Raw genomic sequence first — 22,156 nt, 5'->3', positions numbered from 1 at the left:
ATATATAAAAAATAGTAATTTATTAAAATAAGTCAGTATTTTATCTATCTATTTTAGGTAATACTTAATAGAATTATGCTAGCGCAGTACTAAAACTAGTGCTGCGACGGTGCTGCAGTACTATATAATAGCACCAAAATCGGCTTAGTCCCGTAGCATCTCGCAGCACCATATCGCAGCACCAAAATTGCCTTAGTGCTGCGGGACTTGTCAAGGCCTAGTTAGAATAAGGGATATAGGTTATATAATTCGTTATATAACCTCTAAAAACAGAGGCTGTTTTACGGAAACTGTATAAATCGACGATTTAAACTAAGATTAGTAAGGAGATAGGTAAGGTCAGTTAGAATCACTTACGAATCAGTTACGAAGTAGTTAGAAGAGATATAGTCCTTAAGAGCTTTAAATAGCTTTAAGAACTAGGGGGTATATCGAGTACTATATATTTATATATACTGAAATTACTAAGTCTTTACAAACCGGAAAATCAATAGACCGTTATAATAACGGTACCATACAAATATATGTATATCGCTTAATCAGCTATATCCGCCGAGATTGGAAAAGAGCGGATCTTATCATTTTAGTTAGTTAGAGAATTTATATATGTCATATTTACCATATATTGTCGAACCCGCCTATTTCTGTCATCTTCTCTTAGATTAAGGCTAAGTATAGCTCTTTATAATCTACTTTGCCTAAAGAAACTTAAAGCGAAGCTAGTTAGTAATAAGATAATCTAGTATTTTAACAGTACTAAGTTATACTCTTCTCCTAATATTATTTTAATAAATATTAGTTACTAATTTTATATAGATATCGTTAATTCTAAGCTACTACCTTTTAACGAGAGAACTATAGCTATTTTCCTATAATTACGTCGCTTATATAGGATATTCTTATAATTCTAATACTTAGTATAAGTATAGAACGGTTATTTAATACTACTCGTAATATTTACTATTATCGCTATAGTTATATATAAAAGTTAAGACTATTAAAGAGTTAATACTATTCCTTTGTATATTAAGATTTAACTTTCAATTATATAGGGTAAAAAAGCTTAAAAGATTCTTCTCTCTAAATAAGATCGAAATATTAAGTTTAGATAGATTAATAATGTAGAAGAATAGGAAGGTTTAATTAATATTAATAATAATAATACTAGCGATCCTCTATTACTAATTTATAGTACTTAGCTATATATATTACGGAGGAAAAGGAAGTATATAGATAATCGGGTCGTCGAACGCGGCTACTAGGCGGTATCCGGGTTCCCGGGCGCAATAATAACCCGGACGTAATAATAACTTTTCTAACCTATCTATCTAATTCATTAAATTTAAATAAAATCCCTAGTAGTATCAATATAATATAGATTATCTATCTATTCTAGGGCTAAATAATTTCTATATCGGGATCCTCCTAAATTTTACCTATATCCTTAATATCGCCGTCCTCAATTACTTTTAAAATAGCGGCGTCCCGCTATACTTTCTTCGACCGGTTAAATATTTATAGTCTTTCTCGGTCGGTACGGTCGGAAATATACTTTTTATAGTCCTTAACTAAGCGAGGGCTTAGTTCCGGAGGTCTATACTTTATTATAGTAGTATCTAACTGCCTTTTCCGCTATAGAATCTATATATTATCCTCCGCGAATTAAGTACTAATCTCGATAAGAGCGAGCCTACCCGCTAAAATCCGAGAAGACTATCTTATACCTTTAGAGAAATTGTAGTATTATTTTAGATATATTTTATAACTTTAATACTCGCTTTTCTTAGCTTTTATATAGTCGCCGGTAGTAAATTTAGTAGTAAACTTAAAGGTAGTAGTAATATAGTTCTAGAAATAATATTATAAATAATAAAACTAGGTATATTAGGAAGACTATCGTTAACTAAGTCTAATTTCTTAAAGCCTCTATTAGAATTAATTAGCTAAATATTAGTTTCTTAGAAGCTATATCGAATAGTATACTTTATTAATAATTTTTTATACGTATATTATAGATTCTAGCAAAGAATTTAGCCTTATATTTTAGATTGCTACTCTAGAAGATAGTATTATTATTCGACTATTTATAATAATACTTTAAGACTTAAAAGGGTATATTATTAAAAAGTTAGTAACTATATATCGTATATAGAAAAAATAATAAAGAATAATTCATTTTTACTAGTAAACTTTAATAAAGTTATAGGTTAAATATAAACTATAATTAATTATCTATTAAAAGAAGACGATATTCCCCTTTTTTAATATAGAAACATATAGATTTATCGAAGATCTAAAGTTATATAAAACTAACGATCTTATTAGTCTAACTATTTAGGGTTAGAACGATTATATAATTATCTAGTAGATTAGTTTTAATAAATCAGCTTTCTAACGTATTTTACTAGTGAGCTGCGCACACTAACGAGCTACGTACCCTACCCAGCCTACTAATTTCAAATATAAATACGTCAACCAAAACTCTATTAAATTAAATATACTAAAATCATAATCTAGGGCGTATACATAGCTATATAGCTAGTTCTCTAGGTATACCGGCGCCCGGGGGGGGGGTGCTTTAGTTGCTTCCTGTTGCTGTATATTTAATACAGAGGCTTCTCAAACTGAAAGGCCTTCGGGATCGAGTACGCTTTTACTTATATTTCTTATTAGCGGCGCGTAATTCCTGAATTTCTTACGCTTATAAAATATGACTTTATAGCTAGAGCGAGAAGCCTTTTATAAGCTGGTTTAATGTACGATCTGATGGGCTGGGCGGGCTTCGAGATCTTATACGAAGTAAAGCTTTAATTAATAAAGCTTATCGACGTAGATCTTTCTCTATAAATAGAATTTTTAGCGTAAAATTCTAGCTTAATTTACTCCCCCGGCTTAAAGGGGGGTTAGGGTTCGAAGCCGAATATTAAGTTTAGAGATTACTCTCTTTAGTTCAAAAGGGACTAAACCGGCTACCCTAAAGCTATTTTTAATAGTCTCCGGTTTAAAAGCTTTAATTCGTACGAGAGGGTATATTTCGAGGAAGTTAAGTTTATTAATATAATTAATCTTATTCCGTATCTTAGTCTTAACTATCTAACCGTACGTACGTTTTAATACCGTAAAATAACTAATATCTAGAGGTTATAAAAGATAAGACAAATACGTAGGTATATAGATTAGTATTACCTTATTTTACTCGTAAATTTCGTTAAATTGAGGTATTAAATAACTTCTATAGCTATTAAGTAATAAAAGCCGGTATATCCCCTTTATACGCGAAGTACTAGGAATAAAGAGCTTCTTAAGCTACCGAAATCTAATTTTATTAGAGGTCTAACTATTAGGACTAACTTCGAAGCGCTAATCCCCCGGAAAGCTATTAAACTATAATTTAATAAAGACTTTACCTTTAAAAATTATATACGGAGGAAGGGCCTATCTAGAAGTATTCGTATATTTAATTATAGTTACCTATTTACGATTTCTAGGTTATAAAACCGGCCTTCGACTGTAGTATTTACTCCTTATAATAACCTTCGTAGTTATAGTCAATCCTATTATAAGACCGGTCTTATTAAAGTTATAGATATTATTAGGGTCGATTCTAAATTAAAGGATTGTCTTTTAAACTAAATTAAACTACTCCCTAATAATTTTAGTATCTTCGTATTTCGTACGCTCGTAGTTATAACGTTTCGAGAATCGAGAGGAAAGAAGAGGACGTCGTTTTATAAATTTCGTAACCTAATTTTAGCCGACCGAAAGAACCGGGGTAGTTCTACGCTTTTGAAGCAGAAGATCCGCTATTTCTCATACTATAGAGGGCTGGGGGGCTACTCTATATAGATCTATAGAGCGAATCTATTTTTTAAAAGATCCCTCCTTAGTTTTAGTTAATTTATAGTTATTAGTACGCGTATTTCAGCGCGAAAGGTAGTCCTACGAAGGCGCGTTCGAAGGGTTGATTCGGGTACGTTAAAACAGCGCGCTGCTTTACGAATAGCGCTGATTTATTATATCTTAATAGCCTATATAGCTAATAAGATTCTACCCTCTCTCTCCATTGAATTTTGAGAAGATTGAGTACGAATTGGTGGTATAGTGGGTAGTTGAAGAAGAAGGGGGTAAATTAGTTGACGCGTTTTAGGTGGGGTACACAGCTCGTTGGTGTGCGTAGCTCACTGGTGAAATACGTTATATAATATTAGCTCTTTACTAAGAATTATAGCGGTATAACCTAACTATCTATAGAGATATATTTAATACTAGTAAGCGATTCGGCTTACCTACCGGTAGAATTCGATAAATTACCCTAGACTAAGATAATCTTTTTAGTCTTTCCTTCGCTAATTCTAAACCTAGTTTTATCGAAATTATATAGGTTTTTCTTAGTAATTCTATAGATTTTAATCGTAATTTATAGGCGATTGTACTATATAATAATACTATATAATAAGAAAGCCTAATAAAACAGCTTTATATCTTACCCTTTCTATAGGTTTTTACTTAATATTTTAAAAGCGCGGTAGTAAACGAGCGATAAAATTATAAGCCTAGTTTTTTTTCCTAAGGTTCGGGAAGGATTATAACGCTAGATAATTTATAAGGTAGTACCCTAAATTCGCGTTACTAATAGCAGAGAAAAGGCCTAATCTAAGGTATCAATCTATAGAATTGAGGCCTTTTCTTACTTAGGTTCTAGAGCTTTATTACCTAGGGTTTAGGCCGCTCGAGATTTCCGATCCTAAACTTACCCTTTAAAGGTTTAGTATAGAATACTAAATTCCCGCGCGATCGACGCGATTTTAGGCTTTTTAGTAGTATAGTATACTTCTAAACCCTTAATAATACGGTCTTCTAATTCTTAAGATATAATATAAAGATCTGGGGTAATAGTGAATTAATAAAGATAGCTAGGTTGAAAAAAGTATTATTACGCCCGGATTATTATTGCGCCCGGGAACCCGGACACCGCCTAGTAGCCGCGTTCGACGACCCGATTAATAATATATTAGTCTTATTAGTTTATGTTTGAATTAATTATAATATATTAATATATACCTGAACGAGTTAATAATTTCTTAAATTTGAAGTGAATAATATAATCGAGATACTTAGAATTACTAGGAATTCCTATATTATTTGTATACTTACGAGAAATTAGTATATTTATATAGTATTTAGTCGAAGGGGGGGTAGTCCTATCTAGACTGCGCCAAAACCCAAGAATGGGTAAGAGAAGTCGACCCGCAACCCGAACCCGCAAACCCGATAGGTAGACTCGACCAACCCGCAACCCGCCCCGCAACCCGCGCGGGTTCCCGCAAAAACCCGCGGCTGCATAATTTTCCCAATTAAGCCATGGCGAAGTGTATAAAAATACTGATTTATACTAATAAAATATAGTAATCTACGGCGGTTTTGTTTATACGTCTAAGGCACCCTTCGACTACTACTATTCCTGACCGCGGTCAGAAATTATCTATATATTGAAAACTCCCTTTAGACTACTGCTATCTCTAACCGCGGTTAGAAATTATCTATATATTAAAAACTCCCTTTAGACTACTACTATCTCTGACCGCGGTTAGAAACTATCTATATATTAAAAGATCTCTTAAGAATACTACTATTTTTAACCGCGGTTAGAAACTATCTATATATTAAAAGATCTCTTAAGAATACTACTATTTTTAACCGCGGTTAGAAACTATCTATATATTAAAAGATCTCTTAAGAATACTACTATTTTTAACCGCGGTTAGAAACTATCTATATATTAAAAGATCTCTTAAGAATACTACTATTTTTAACCGCGGTTAGAAATTACGTCTTTATTAGGGTTATTATACTATAAGCTAGAAACTATAGGTAGAGTTAGAGATATATATTTTATAGATATATATTTTGATAGGGTATTATAGGTTTCGTGATTTTCTTAGTTCTTACGGGTTTTTATATAGGTTTCTACGGGTTATTTCGCGGGTTATATAGGTTTCTACGGGTTTTTATAGGTTATTTCGCGGGTTATTCGGGTTATATTACGGGGTTTATAGGTTATTATAGGTATTAATACGGGTTTCTGCGGTTTTATATAGGTTTCTATAGGCTCTACCTACTAAAGCTAAATTAGATAAGCTAATTATTATTATATAGAAGTTTAGTACTATAATATATTAACCTATATTTAAGTATAATATAGTACCCTAGGATAGATTGCTAAGGTTTTTAAAATTCTTTATATATATAAGGCCCTTCTACTAAAATCTTCAACTCTACCTTTCCTAATACTATATCTTAAAGCTAATATTCTAACGTATTTTTATTATCTCTATATAATAGTAATATTAATCTTACCTATCTTACGTCTAAGAACGAGTAGCTTATTACTATTTCCGAACCCTTTACTAGCTAGCTTATAATCGATTTATTTAACCCTAAGTTTCTACGCCTACTAATTCTACTCCTAGTATCTAAAGGTCTTATATATATAGGACCGGACTATAGAAAGGTATTTATTCTTTATAATAAAATAGTTAATAAAGAATTTATAGATTAGTAGATTAGAATATAATATAGGGGTCCTAGTAATACTAAGATTAAATAGGACTCGAAGTATTAGTTAAAATCCTAGAATAAATTTAATTAGATTATATATATAGCTCCGATAGTATACCTAAAGTAATATATAAGCGATATAGAGTAATCTTAGAGTATCCTTAATCCCTATTATTAAGGATAATAGTATACTAAGGTACCTCTACGATAGGAAAGTATCTTAAAGGTACTAACTATACTAAAGTAGCTCGATACTATATTTAGAAGTCGGGGATTACTTAGTTTATAAAGGCTATAGTATACTTATATCTTTCTTATTTAGTACTTTACTATTACTAATATATTTACCTTCTAGAACTAGGATTTCTTAGTACGGATAACGTTTAACTAGATAGCTTAGGAGGATTAGCTACTATAATTTCTTATAGTCGCTCGCCTCCTATTCCGGTTAATTAAATACTCTAAATTTTATATATTAGTTATACTTATATAAGTAGCGGATTCCCTATCTAAAATCCCCTCCGCGAAAATAATTAGACGCCGTCTTTAAAGTATTATATAAAAGCGCTAGTAGAGTATCCTATAGAGGCTACCTCCTAGTACAAAACTATTCGTTATACTTAATTACTAGACCTTACCGTTTATATAGGCCTTTATAGCAATTACTAGCTACTTTATTAATAAGGACTAGTAGTATTATAAGAACCTTTTTAGATTCGAACCTCTCTATAGAATCTACTCTAGTATAAATCTTAGTATTATACTTATAGATATTCTTAAGAGATATAATATTAAATATAAGATACTTACGATTATAACCGATAATACTTCGAATAATAAAATATTAGTTAAAAGTCTCTAGTAAGTAATACTAGAAGATATTACTATTATTAGAGTTCTATATATTATCTATATCCTTTAGCTATCTCTTAATAAGTTACTTAGATATATAAAAGCGAGTCTAGTAAATAAGTTAATAGAGACTCGGTAGATAGAATAGCGGTCTTAGTCCGCCTAAATAAACGCGAGGTAGTATAAGCGAGAGATTATTAATATTTTAAGTAAGGTTAGTTATATCTAATTTTATAATATTAATACTATTTTTTATACCTTACTAACTATTTTACTAGGTTCGAAACCTCGCTATATATATAAATATAAGCTCTTAGCGATAGGATATATTTTATACCTTTTAGACTAAATTAGCTAAACTTACGCTAATATAAGATATTAAAACGCGATAGAACTCTACTTTTCTTATACTCCGATATATAAAGCGGCTTCGCCCTTATTTTACGCTATTTTATAATAAGTATAAGCGATTAGACCTTACGTTAAATAACGATAAATAGTAATAGATCGAGTACCTTCTTTAGATTACTTAGTCTTTCTTTAAATTTACCCTTAAACTATTAAAGATAAAGGATACTACTACCTATTATATATTTAAGATCTATAATAAGCTCTTCGAGTACTTTAAGCAATCTATTATATAGCTCCGATATAAAAGGGTCCCTTAGAAAATAAATATATTATAGGCTCTTAAAGCTATATAGTAGAAACTTAAGGACTATTATACTAAAATAGATAATATCCGAGGTAATCTTTATATAATTAGAACTATACTTACTCCTATTAATAAGCTTCGGTTCTTTTAAACCGATAAATAGAAAGAGTAATAGACTTAGAGATATCGATATAGCTTTTAAGACTACTTTATACTATATAAGATATATCTTAGAAGTATATAGATATCTCTACCGTCTTAGTCTTCGAAAAGGTCAGAGTCTCGCCTTAATATAATACTTAGAAATTAGTAACCTAATAACCTATCGCGTAATAAGCTCTTATAATATCTTAAAAGTAGTATATATAAAGTATAACTATTAGAATTATAAAATATAGTACTAATATATAATAGATACTATTAATGTATCCCCCCTTCTATTCTAGAAGGATAACTAATATCGATTCCTAGCTCTTATAAGCCTAGCCTAAGATATACTTTTGATTCTAGTAACCAAGGCGGGCGTCGAAAGGCTATTTAAGTCTACTCGGGATATCTATTACTACCGCCGAGGTAGACTTAATACTAATACTATTTAGGATCTTATAATATACCTTTATACGTCGAGGTTTGACTTCGAAGAAGCCGAGTACACGTTTCTAAAGGAATTCTTCTCTTATAATAAAGTCGAGACAGCTAACGAAGAGCAGAATAATAGTCTTTATATATATAAGTTTAATCAGATTAGCGATAATAAGGAAGATAGGATAATAGTAGAGATTAGTAATAGAAGAGAGGATAAACAGCCTACTCTATTAACTAGTAACGAGGATTAAGTTCTAGAGTATAATATCCTACTACCTATACTTAAGGAAGGGAATACTTAGGTACGTAGATTTATTAGATCCCGGAAACGTATAAGGTAGGATAACGATAAATAGGAATACCATTTACAATCTAAGTATATATAGGAAATATAGTATAATAGTAGCAGTCGAAGAAGGTTTTAGGTATAATTTCTAACCGCGGTTAGAAATAGTATAGGCTAAAGTAGCTTTCTATATATAAGTAATTTCTAATAGCCGTTAGAAATAGTAGTAGTGTATTAGAATTAGAGCGGGCTGTAGGAGCTTTTACCCCCTTAAGGTGAAAAGGAAATATAACAAGATATAGGTAAGAAATGCATAATTTATGTAGATACGACTCTTCCTATATTTACACTATTTAGTAACCCGTATAGGTAAACCGCAAACCCGAAACCCGACCCATTTGCGGGTTGGGTTTTTTCGGGTTTACGGGTTTGCGGGTTTTGGCGCAGTCTAGTCCTATCTAAGGGGGGGTAGTATTAACAATTTCCTTGATATATTATTATAAAGTATAGTAAATACTAATAATATATCTGTAATTTGAACGAAACGAACCTTTAACTTAGTATTAGATACGATCAATATATTATTACTAGATATCTAAAAAGAAGCTAATAAATAGACCTACTACTAATTAAGAATCTATTAACGTATTCGGTAAGCGAGTAATATATATAAGCGAGTAGTATACCCTATCTAAAACGCGTCTATAAATTAGTACGTAGTTAGTTCAACCACCTACTATACCATAAATTCGCTCTTAATCCTCTATCAATTCCATAGAATAAGAGGGTAGGCTTTTATTAGCTATCTAGGCTTTTAAGAATCAAGAAATCTCTTTGATTTGTAAAGTAGCGCGTCCTTTTAGTATACCCGAAACTATCCTCCGCCGCCTTTAGGGGGGGGTATAAAGCCGCGCGATTTATTACGTAAATTCGTCTCAATTAATAGAAATTAAAGAGAAGTCTCTTTAAAAATATATTCTCTCTATAGATTCTCGTAGAGTAGCCCTTTAGTCTTCTATAGTATAAGAAATAGCGGATCTTCTTTAAAAATATAAAATCACTCTAGTTATTTTAGCGAAAAATAGATATATAACTTTATAGAATAGTGTCCTCTCCTTTCCTCTTAATTTTCGAAACGATATAACTATAAATATATAAATAGATAAAATAAAAACTCTAAAACTATTAAAGAGTAATTTAATTTAGAATCGATCCTAATAATATCTATAACTTTAATAAGATTAGTTTTATAATATAGTTAACTATACCTATAAAGGTATATTAGTTATTTTATAGTATTAAAATATTATATAGTCAAATAGTTAAAACTAAGATATAGAATAGGATTGATTATATTTAATAAACTTAACTTCTTCAAATTATATCCTTTTGTATAATTAAAGCTTTTAAATCGAAGACTATTAAAAATAAGCTTAAGATAGCTTATTTAGTCTCTTTTAAATTAGGGAGGGTAATCTCTAAGCTTTATATTTAGCTTCGAATCCTAACCCCCTTTATCTAGCTATGATAGTAAAGTAAAACGGAATTTTACTCTAGAAATACTCTTTATAGAAAACGAACAATATTGTTAGGCTTATTAATTAAAGCTTTACTTTATATAAGGTCTAGAAGCCCGTCTAAACTATTAGATTTTATATTAAACTAGCTTATAAAAGGCTTCTATCTTATAATATAAGATACTATCTTACTCGTCTAAGAAGTTAAGGAATTACGCGCCGCTAATGAGAAGTAGAAGTAAAAGCGTACTCGATCTTAAAAGATAGATCCCTATTAAAAAAGGCCTCTTAGTTTAAGAAGCTTCTTATTTAATTACTAGTCTAGTAAAAGTAGATAAATTCCCGCCTCCCGATACTAATATATATAAAATATAGGCTTAAAAGCTATATCTGTATTAAGGTATAGTAGGTATAGAGAAACTAGGTATAGATTTAATAGATAGATACCCGGCTAGATAGATAATTAATTAGTATATTTAATTTAATAGAGTTTTAGTTAAGAATTAATACTTAAAATTAATAAATTTAGGTAGGGTAGCTACTTAGGGATAGTTGCTGTTTAGTATTAAAATATGATATATCTTTTCTAAATAAATTAATAAATTCTCTTTTTTATTATCTTAAATAAAGATTAAATATAGTTATTAGATTTATATATCTTTATATTCCAAGAAGATTATTTAGATTCAATTAGATAATATAGATAATATAAGAAACTTTAAACGATTAACGTGATTCCCGGCGGGTCCGTCATCCCTGCCGGTCCGTCATCCCACCTCCAATTTTCTGCCCCAACCCAACAACCTATCTTTAAACGCCTACCATGCCCCCAAAACGCAGTCAAAAGGCCCAAAAATCAATTGAGCAGGAGGGCAGGATGTTGTTAGCTATGAAAGCTATTCAAAATGGCAGAATTACTACGGTCGCTGCTACTGCTCGCTCTTTTGATGTCCCCCGTACAACTCTTCCAGATCGGTTGAAAGGCACTCCTAATCTCTATAAAGCAAGGGGCACAGGCTATAAATTCACGCAACTAGAAGAGGAATCAATTCAAGATTGGTTAATCTCTATGGATCAGAGAGGTACTGCGCTTACAATCGCTATATTGAAAGATATGGCCAATTTATTGCTTAAGCATCGTGGAGATGATACCCCTAAGACCGTTAGCAAAAATTGGCCAACACAATATATCAAACGCCATCCTAGGCTTTCTTCTCGATTCTCTCGCAAATATGACTATAAACGTGCTTTAATAGAAGATCCAAATATTATTATTGAGTGGTTTAAGCTTATTGAAAGAACGATTACTCAATATAGTATTACTTCCGATAATATCTACAACTTTGATGAATCAGGGTTTGCGATAGGAATCAGTGCGACAACGAAGGTTATTACAGAGTCATTTTATACCGGTCGGAGGGGCGTTTTACAAGCTGGTAACCGTGAATAGGTGACTGTTATTGAATCAATTTGCGCCTCTAGACGAGCGCTTCCACTATACGTTATTTTCAAGGGAAAAAACTTTATAGAACGATGGTTTAATGACCTTCCAAAGTATTAGGCTCTTAACGTTAGTCCAAACGGCTGGACGAGTAATGAAATTGGCATTGATTGGCTCCAAAGGCATTTTATTCCACATACTACAAGTCAGACAAAAGGGAAACATTGTCTCTTAGTCCTCGACGGCCATAACAGTCATCTTACAGCGACATTCGATAAGATTTGCCAGGAAAACAACATTATACCAATCTGTATGCCTCCGTATACCTCTTATCTTTTACAGCCTCTTGATATTAGTTGTTTTGCTGTATTAAAGCGCTCTTATAGATCACGGGTTGCCGAATATACCCGATTAGGCATCGATTCTATCGAAAAAGATGACTTCCTTAATATCTTTCCAGTAGCTCGTGATCACTCATTCAAAGAGGCTATTATTCAAAGTGCCTTCGCAGCTACTGGTTTAGTACCACTAGACCCCGATCGGGTATTATCAAAGCTTAACATTCGTCTTCAATCTCCGCCTCTACCAGATCGACCAATATCACAAGGCTCAACATCAGGTAGCAATATCTCTACCGGTATCCCTCGGACGACTAAGCAGCTAGAAAAACGCAAATCTAGACTTAATTCTAGTCTCAACTCAGCTACTAATAAGATCTCTTCGCCTACAAAACGTGATCTTCAACAATTTTACAATATGTCGGTCAAACTGGTCCACAAGCATATCTTAATACGGGATGAAATCAAGCGTTTACGAGAGGGAAACCAAAAGCAGACGAAAAAAAGGGCAAAATCAAAGAAGCAAATATCTAATATAGGTAGTTTAACAGAGGTTCCAGACCTTACTACTAATACTAGTAGTAAGGAAGGCAGTAGTGTAAGATATATATCTGATACTACACCTACTCTAGAACCCCAGGTTGAGCCTACACTTCCTGTTTTACCCCCTATTCGGCGGCAAATCAAATATTCTAAATGTGGAGGAATAGGGCATATGTATACTACATGTCTACAGAAGATCTAAATTGCTAATTTAATTCTATTTTGGTGGTGTAAATGGTGTTTAAAAATATGTAAAAATATCAAATTTTGATGGGGTGACGGACCGGCAGGGATGACGGACCCGCCGGGAATCACGTTATAATATTAGTATTTAGCTTAAGTAATTAAAATAATTCTTAGAGACACTTACTATTATACTATTATAATTTAATATATTACTAATAGTAACTATAAGTATTTAATCTATAACCTTATACTGATAGAAAAGTTTTAAAAATATATTCTTTCGGGTAATATTTAAGTATAAACTAGATAATAATTTAAATCTAAAAAGAACCTCTTAATATATATACTCTTAATACTATTTCCAAAAAAAATAACTAGTTATAGCTATAAAAATCTATTAAAATAAAGATATCTATCGAGAACCACATATTTATATATAATAGAAACTACTAGGTCTTTAAAAACCGGAAAATTAATAGACTGTTATAATAATAGTACTATATAAACGTATATATATATTACTTAATTACCTATATCCGCTAAGATTAAAAAACAGCGGATTTTATCGTTTTAGAGAATTTATATAGATTAAATTTACTAGATATTATCGTACCTATCTATTTATATTAGTTATAAACCTAGATTTATTCTAATTAAGATCTATCTCCAATATATAGACTATATTTTATCTTACTATCGCTAATTTATAGTAGTTTTAATAATAGTTAACCCTAAAATCGTCGAAATACCCCTATAACCTTCGAAAAGAAGATTAGATATATCGAATAGATAAATAATATATACTATATTAAGCCTCTCCGTGGCCTCCTCCTATATTATTTTAAATCTTATACTACTAAGGGTACTAATATTAATTAATAGTAATATCTCCTCTTATTATTAAATATTTAAAGTTACTATCTTACTCTGATCGTTTAAATTATAGCTTATCTTCTATTATTTTTCGATCTACTAATATCTATATTATTATTCCTATATATATTTATAACTGTTCTTTATCTTCGATTCCTTTCGACTAAGAAGATAGTCTTATTAATTAGTATCGGCTTAATAATTAGGATTCGACTTCGGTTTCTAGAGAATAGTAGCAAGTATTAATACTACTTACTATCTTACTTAATAATATATTATTAAAGAGTATTTTCTTATTTAGTTAGATTAGATTATTCGGTAATAATCTAATAAATTATTATTATCTATAAACTGTTTTCTTCTAAGAATTATATTATATTTTCTAAAATTAGCGATTAATATTAGAACTTATTACCATATTCTTCTATTTATATATATTACAAGATAGATAATATAGATAATTAGTTTATTCGAGGTTTTATTAGGATCTTGAACTAGATATTTTTAATTAAGTCGTTCTACCCGAATTCTAAACCGCTTTCTAGGTAGTAAAATTGTCGCTATATTTATAAAAATATAATTATTTACTCTAATATTACTAAGTACTAAAATAGAAAAAAAGCGTCTATTATATAATAGTTAAGTATTAAAACTAAACTATCTCTAAAACTTCTAATTAACTTATATAAATAAATCTAACGAATAAAGCGATACTTTATAACTACTTACGTAGGAGACTTCGCTTAGATACTAACTTTTCTCTTATCGCTTTTAAATTCTTAGATTTTATTAATATTAAGAGTTAAGGAAATAATTATAACTAAAGTATCGTTATTATCTTATAACCTAAAAACCTATATTTCATAGAATCTAAGTAATATTATAAATATTTAAAGAATTAATTTATAGTATCCCCTATTTCTAATATTTTTACTTTTTATACTATTATTAAAGCGTTTCCTAATTTAGAAGCTATTTCTTAATATCGGTATTCTAATCTAGGTATCTATTTGGATTTTATTACTATTAATAAAGCTCAGCTTTATATATAAGATTGCTTTATAATATAAATCGCTTATAGAGATTAGGTATTAACTCTAAATGTAATATTAGATTGATAACAAAAGATTAGTAGAGAAGATTAATTAACTATCTAATTACTACTATAATTAAGTTTAATACCTATTATAGACTTTTAATTAATAGGCTCTATCTTTTATATGGTAATCTACCTTCAAGTATGATTATATTAATCCAGTATTCTAAATAATCTTTTATAGTATCTTTAATAGAGATAATCTATTCAGGGAGGTTTAATTTAGAACATTCTTCCTCCTTAAGAGACGGATTATATTAATATATAATAGCTATATATCTTATAATTCTATATCTTTTAAAGTAACGCGGAAGAAGGCTATAGAGAGGCTTGATATAGTATATATTATTATATATTTAATAACTATTATTGATTTTTGTTAATATATATAATCTTCTCTTCGAAAGAAGGCGGTACTTCGATAATTTATAGGTTAACTGTTATTAAAATCTCCATAGATCGGTAATAGTAAAGTAATATATATAAAATTCTCTAACTCGGTTAATAAATTCTACTCTTTTCCTAATCTATACGAATCTAGCTAATTAAGTAATATATATACTTTTATATAGTACCGTTATTATAATACAGATACTAGTCATATATTCTTACCCACTACCCCACTTCAATTTGACCTAGCAACCAACCTATATTTCTTTTTTCTCTTCCTATACTACCTACACTACTTCGAATCTAATAAAAATAGGACTAAAAAATAACAAATCGGCGTAGCTTTCCACTAAATAAAGAGTAGCTATTATATACGCCTATAATAATAGTACTACCTAGGTTCAATTAGCTAACGTATTTCACCAGTGAGCTGCGCACACCCACGAGCTGCGCACCCCACCCAGCCTACTAATTTCAAATGTAAATATGTCAACCAAAACTCCATTAAATTAAATACACTAAAATCATAATCTATCTGGACATGTTTCTCTTCTATGCCCTGGCAATCTGCATATTCCACAGGCCCGGGGGGGGCGTATACGTGGCTGTATAGCTAGTTCTCTAGGTATGCCGGCGCCAGGGGGAGGTGCTTCAGTTGCTTCCTGTTGCTGCATATTTAATGCAGAGGCTTCTTGAACTGAAAGGCCTTCTTCAGTAGGAATAGGCCTTCGGGATCGAGTACGCTTTTGCTTATGCTTCTCGTTGGCGGCGCGTAATTCCTTGATTTCTTGCGCTTGTAAAATATGACTTTGTAGCTGGAGCTGGAAGCCTTTTATAAGCTGGTTTAATGCACGATCTGATGGGCTGGGCGGGCTTCGAGATCTTGTACGAAGTAAAGCTTTGATTGACGAAGCTTATCGACGTAGATCTTTCTCTGTAAATGGAGTTTTTGGCGTAAAATTCCGGCTTGATTCACTCCCCCCGGCTTGGGGGGGGTTGGGGTTCGAAGCCGAATATTAAGCTTAGAGATCACTCTCTCCGGTTCAAAAGGGACTAAACCGGCTGCCCCAAAGCTATTTTAATAGTCTCCGGTTTAAAAGCTTCAATTCGTGCGAGAGGGTATACTTCGAGGAAGTCAAGTTTGTTAATATGATTGATCCCGTTCCGTATCTTAGTTTCAACTATCCGACCGTACGTACGTTTTAACACCGCAAAACAACCAATATCTAGAGGTTGTAAAAGATAAGACGAATGCGTAGGCATACAGATTGGTATTACCTTATTTTGCTCGTAAATTTCGTCAAATTGAGGTGTTAAATGACTTCCGTGGCTATTAAGTATTAAAAGCCGGTATATCCCCTTTGTACGCGAAGTACTAGGAATAAAGAGCTTCTTAAGCCACCGAAGTCCAATTTTATCAGAGGTCTAACTATTAGGACTGACTTCGAAGCGCCAATCCCCCGGAAGGCCGTCAAACTATGATTCAATAAAGACTTTGCCTTTAAAAATTATATACGGAGGAAGGGCCTATCTAGAAGCATTCGTACATTCAATTGTAGTCACCTATTCACGATTTCTAGGTTGTAAAACCGGCCTCCGACCGTAGTATTCACTCCTTGTAATAACCTTCGTAGTTGCAGTCAATCCCATTGCAAAACCGGTCTTATCAAAGTTATAGATATCGTCAGGGTCGATTCCAAATTGAAGGATTGTCTTTTGAACTAAATCAAACCACTCCCTAATGATTTTAGGGTCTTCGTATTTCGTACGCTCGTAGTTATAACGTTTCGAGAATCGAGAGGAAAGAAGAGGACGTCGTTTTACGAATTTCGTAACCCAATTTTGGCCGACCGAAAGAACCGGGGTAGTTCCACGCTTTTAAAGCAGAAGATCCGCCATTTCTCGTACTATAGAGGGCCGGGGGCTGCTCCACGTAGATCCATAGAGAGAATCTATTTTTCAAGAGATTCCTCCTCAGTTTCAGACAATTTATGGTTGTTAGCGCGTGTTTCAGCGCGAAAGGTAGTCCCACGAAGGCGCGTTCGAAGGGTTGATTCGGGTACGTCAAAACGGCGCGCTGCTTCGCGAAGAGCGCTGATTTCTTGCCTCTTAATAGCCTGTATAGCTAATAAGATTCTACCCTCTCTCTCCATTGAATTTTGAGAAGATTGAGTACGAATTGGTGGCATAGTGGGTGGTTGAAGAAGAAGGGGGTAAATTAGTTGACGCGTTTTAGGTGGGGTGCGCAGCTCGTTGGTGTGCGCAGCTCACTGGTGAAATACGTTATAATCTAGCTAGGTATTACTAATATATTATTTATCTAAGACCGTCTCTCCGATATTATTCTGAGATTTATTTTAACTATATATCTACCCTTTCGAGTAATCGAATATCCCTAATTCTACTATATATTAGAGGTTACTTAACAATTATCTACTAAACTTACGATTCTATTAGTACGAACTATTCGATATTATCTCGATATTATAGTCTAAAATAACTAAAAGGGGATTCTATAGAGACTTCTAGAGGGGTACCGGCTATCGATAGCCTTAGATTACTAGACTTCTCCTTTTTAGTAGGCCTTTATAGCTATTACTAGTTACTTTATCGATTATAACTAGGATTACTATAAGGTTCTTTTAGGCTTTAAGCCTCTTTATAGCTCCTATACTAGTAAAAATTTTAATAAAACTATAACCTAGATCCTAATAGAATATAGTATCTCAGATTGTATCTTATTAGTAACTATAGATAACGTAACTAATAATAATACTTTAATATAGAGTATCTAGAAGAACCTTTAGTCTTAGTATTTATTAGATATCTCGATCTTCCGCGTCCTATATATTATATAATCTAGCTAAATCTTAATAAGCTTCTTAGGAAGCTTAAGGTAGTACTAAGTAATAAAGAGATCGAGTTAGAGTAGTCTAATAAAAAAATCTATTCTTTCTAGAATAAGCGTAATATCTCCGGCGGTATCTAGATTATAGATATATTAAAAAAGGTATATCTTCTACCTCTAGATCCTTATAATAGCTAGACTAATAAAAGTATAGAAGATCCGAGGATTAGTAGTCTTTATTAATATAAGCCTATAATATTAGGAGATATTTATAGCCCTATAGCCGGAGCCTATATTAATTCTAATCTAAGATATTCGGATACGATAGAACTTAATATTTCTAATACTTAACCGGGCTAAAAAGCTCTAGCTATTCTATAATTAGTATTATACTAATTATTAATATCTTTATTTTAAACTTAATTAAGAAGAGTAGTATTAAGTCGAATATCTTCTTCTTCTAATAAAGCTCTTTTTTAATTTTATAATAATACTATTAAAGACTAAAGATATTACTATATATAATATCTATAGTATCTATAATAAGCTTTTCTCCTATCTCGATATAGCCGAGGCGAAGCTTAAGAATAAAGATATAATCTAGAAGAAACGGATATTATAGATATTCTAAATAGTAAAGAAAAAGCTCTCTAAGTACTATACTACTACCGAATATAAGTCTTATAGTAATATCTATACTGTAGTAACAATTTTCTCTCTATTAAAGAAGGTCCGGTACTTTTTCTCGACTAATTAGTAGGGCGATATTAATTATATAAATCGTTATTAAGAGGTCCTAAACCGAGTGTTTGATCGATATAGGAAGATACTTACCTATAATATTAATAACCTAGCGGTACTAGAGACTTCTAGAGTAGCTATTAATAAGAATAATAACTGTAATCTTAATACTACTTATATATCGTAAAACTAGCTATTAGAAGAGCTTATAAAACTAGATAATAATAAGATTATACGATATTTTACTTATAGAACTAAGCGATAGAAACCTCGACTTTTCTAGAAGGAATATAAGTAGAGCTTCCCGACCCTAGTAAGGATAGTAAGGGATATTCTATCTATCCCTATTAGTAGTACTAGTATTAAACGACTATTTAATTGTATTTATAATATCTATTATTACCGTCGTAGTTAATTAAAGCTAAGTATAATCCGTAGCCTAATACTATAATCGGGTCGTCGAACGCGGCCACCAGGCGGTGTCCGGGTTCCCGGGCGTAATCTCAACCCGGGCGTAATCTCACTTTTCTCCATTCCACCTTCTTCATTAATTCACTACACCCCCAATTCTCTATATTATGTCTCAAGAATTAGAAGCCCGCATCTCTAATGCCTTATCAGCATACTCTGCTACCCAGAAACCTAACGTTTCAGCGATCGCCCGAGAATTTGGCATTACGTCTAGCATACTGAGGGGTCGCCTCAAAGGTCATAAGTCTAGAAACGATCGTATCCCAACTAACAAAGCATTAGACCCCGAGCAAGAGAAGGCATTAATTCTATGGATTGATACCTTAGACCAGGCCTATTCTCCCCCGACTATAGGGCAAATTCAGGCTGCTGCTCTACAAATTGTTCGACGTTATAAACCCGCCCGTACGCTCGGAAAAAACTGGGCGTACGACTTTATCGCCCGTCTACCTTCACGCTTTGAGACTATTAAGCAAAAGCCGATAGAAAAGGCACGATATAAAGTCTATAAACCTAGTTATATTGTTTCTTAGTACGATCGCCTATAAATTACGCTTAAAACCTACGGAATTGTATAGAAGAATCTATACAATTTCGACGAAACTAGGTTTCGAATTGGCGAAGGTAAGGCCTAGAACGTTGTTTTAGCCCGGGGAAATTCTAAAAATAATACCGGCGGATAAGCTGAATCCCTTACTAGTATCGAATACGTCTCGGCCGATAGTTGGGTTATACTACCGTAGTTTTTAGTTAAGGGTCAATTCTATATAGAGAGTTAGTTTATTAATACTAACTTACCCGACGACTATACTATATAGCTAACCCTAAACGGCTAGACTAATAAGATTATTAGTTTTGCCTAGATTTAGGTCTTCGACGAATTTATATCTTTCCGTATTAAAAAAGAGGAATATCGTCTTCTTTTAATAGATAATTATAGTTTATACTTGACCTATGATTTTATTGAATTTTGTTAGAGAAAACGAATTATCCCCTATTATTTTATCCTATATACAATATATAGCTGCTAACCGCTCGATAATATACTATTTCAAGTGCTTAAGTATTATTATAAGAAGTATAATAATAAGGAAGCCTTTTAGGGTAGTAATACGCGGTTAAAGGTAAATTTCTTCGCGGGAATCTACGATATCCGGACGTCGGTACTTATAACGCGTACTATTCGATATAGATTCCGCGAAACTAGTATTTAGCCTATAGATTCTAATAAAGGCCTTACTAAACTTAGTATTTTGACTAAGGATAATAATCTACCTATAATACCCGGTTTTATTATTTATAATATTGCTTCCGGAACTATACTACTACTATTATTAAGCTTACTGCCTAATACCCCGCCCGAGACAGTATAAAAATTAAGAAAGGTAAGTACTAAGGTTATAAAGTATATTTAAAATGACTCAACAATCTCCCCGAAGGTGCGATAAAGCCTCTCTTAGATACTAGCGGGTAGCCTCGTTCTCGCTAAGGTCGGGGCTTAGTTTACGGAAGACAACGTGCGAATTCTACGGCGTAAGAAGCGGTCTAATATAGCTAAGACTAAACGAAGGCTTCCGGAAATAGGCCCTCGTTTGGTTAAGGATTGTAAAAAGCATATAAATGATCGGGTTGATAAGGAAAGGCTACAATCATTCAATCGTTCGAAGAAAGCCTGGCGGGATGCAGCTATTTTAAAAGCAATTGCCGACGGAGAAATCGAGGATATAGGGCAAATTGGGTCAGATCATGATGAAGAGAGGCCTCGGGAATAGATTGATGATCTTTATTATATTGATTTAGAAGGCGATGCTATTTAAATTCAATGAATTATTTGGTGGAATGGAGAAAAGTGAGATTACGCCCGGGTTGAGATTACGCCCGGGAACCCGGACACCGCCTGGTGGCCGCGTTCGACGACCCGATTATTAGTTTACTACTAACTTTAACCTTCGATATAAGGAGCTAAAGAGTATCTATCCTAAAGTAAAGCTACTTTACTAGATTAAACCTAGAGATTATTACTATAGCTTAAGGTCTTAGAACCTATTAGTAATAACGAGGGGGAGGATTAAGAGACTAGACTCGAGGCTACCTAGTATACTAAGAGTAGTAATAATAACTCAAATAATAATAGTACCGAGCGATATAGATAGGTAAAAGAAAAATAACCTTAAAAACGACTATATAACGCTATTAAAGAGGATAATAAGCTTTTAGAGATACCGGTAGATAGGAGTATACTAAGCCGTTTAGAGCGGATTCGAAAATAGCTAAGGCTACTAAATAGCTTCTAATTAGTATAATAGATTAGTACTAGTATTAGAGCTCGGGCTTTACCTATATACGCTATTAGTCTCCTCCTAGCCTAAGTTACTAAATACGGTTATAAAAGAGGGAGAGATCCCTACTATAAGAGGATTTCTAACCGAGATCAGAGAATAGGCTCTAGGGCCTAGGAACTACCGGCGGCGCTTACTACCCTATAACTTTAAGAATATATAATACTATTATAGAGTTCCTATATAGTAAAACTCCTAAACTTTAGCTAAACAGTATATAGACGCCGTTTAATTGACTCAATTCGACTGTAGCCCTTTATAGTTAGATCTATAAATAGTATATATAAATAAATAAGAAGATTTAAATTTATATAACCCCCAAAAGATCTAGATTTTGATTATTTGATATAATATACTATTATACGAAAAATATAGAGGAAAATATAAAATTAATATATACCCCTCGAGGTCACGAGTCTAGGTATATTTATATTATT

This window comes from Penicillium crustosum (genome assembly GCF_028827405.1).
Source record: "Penicillium crustosum strain IBT 35664 chromosome Unknown utg000005l_segment0_segment0, whole genome shotgun sequence".
Classification (NCBI taxonomy): domain Eukaryota; kingdom Fungi; phylum Ascomycota; class Eurotiomycetes; order Eurotiales; family Aspergillaceae; genus Penicillium; species Penicillium crustosum.
This window is presented reverse-complemented; position numbering follows the sequence as displayed.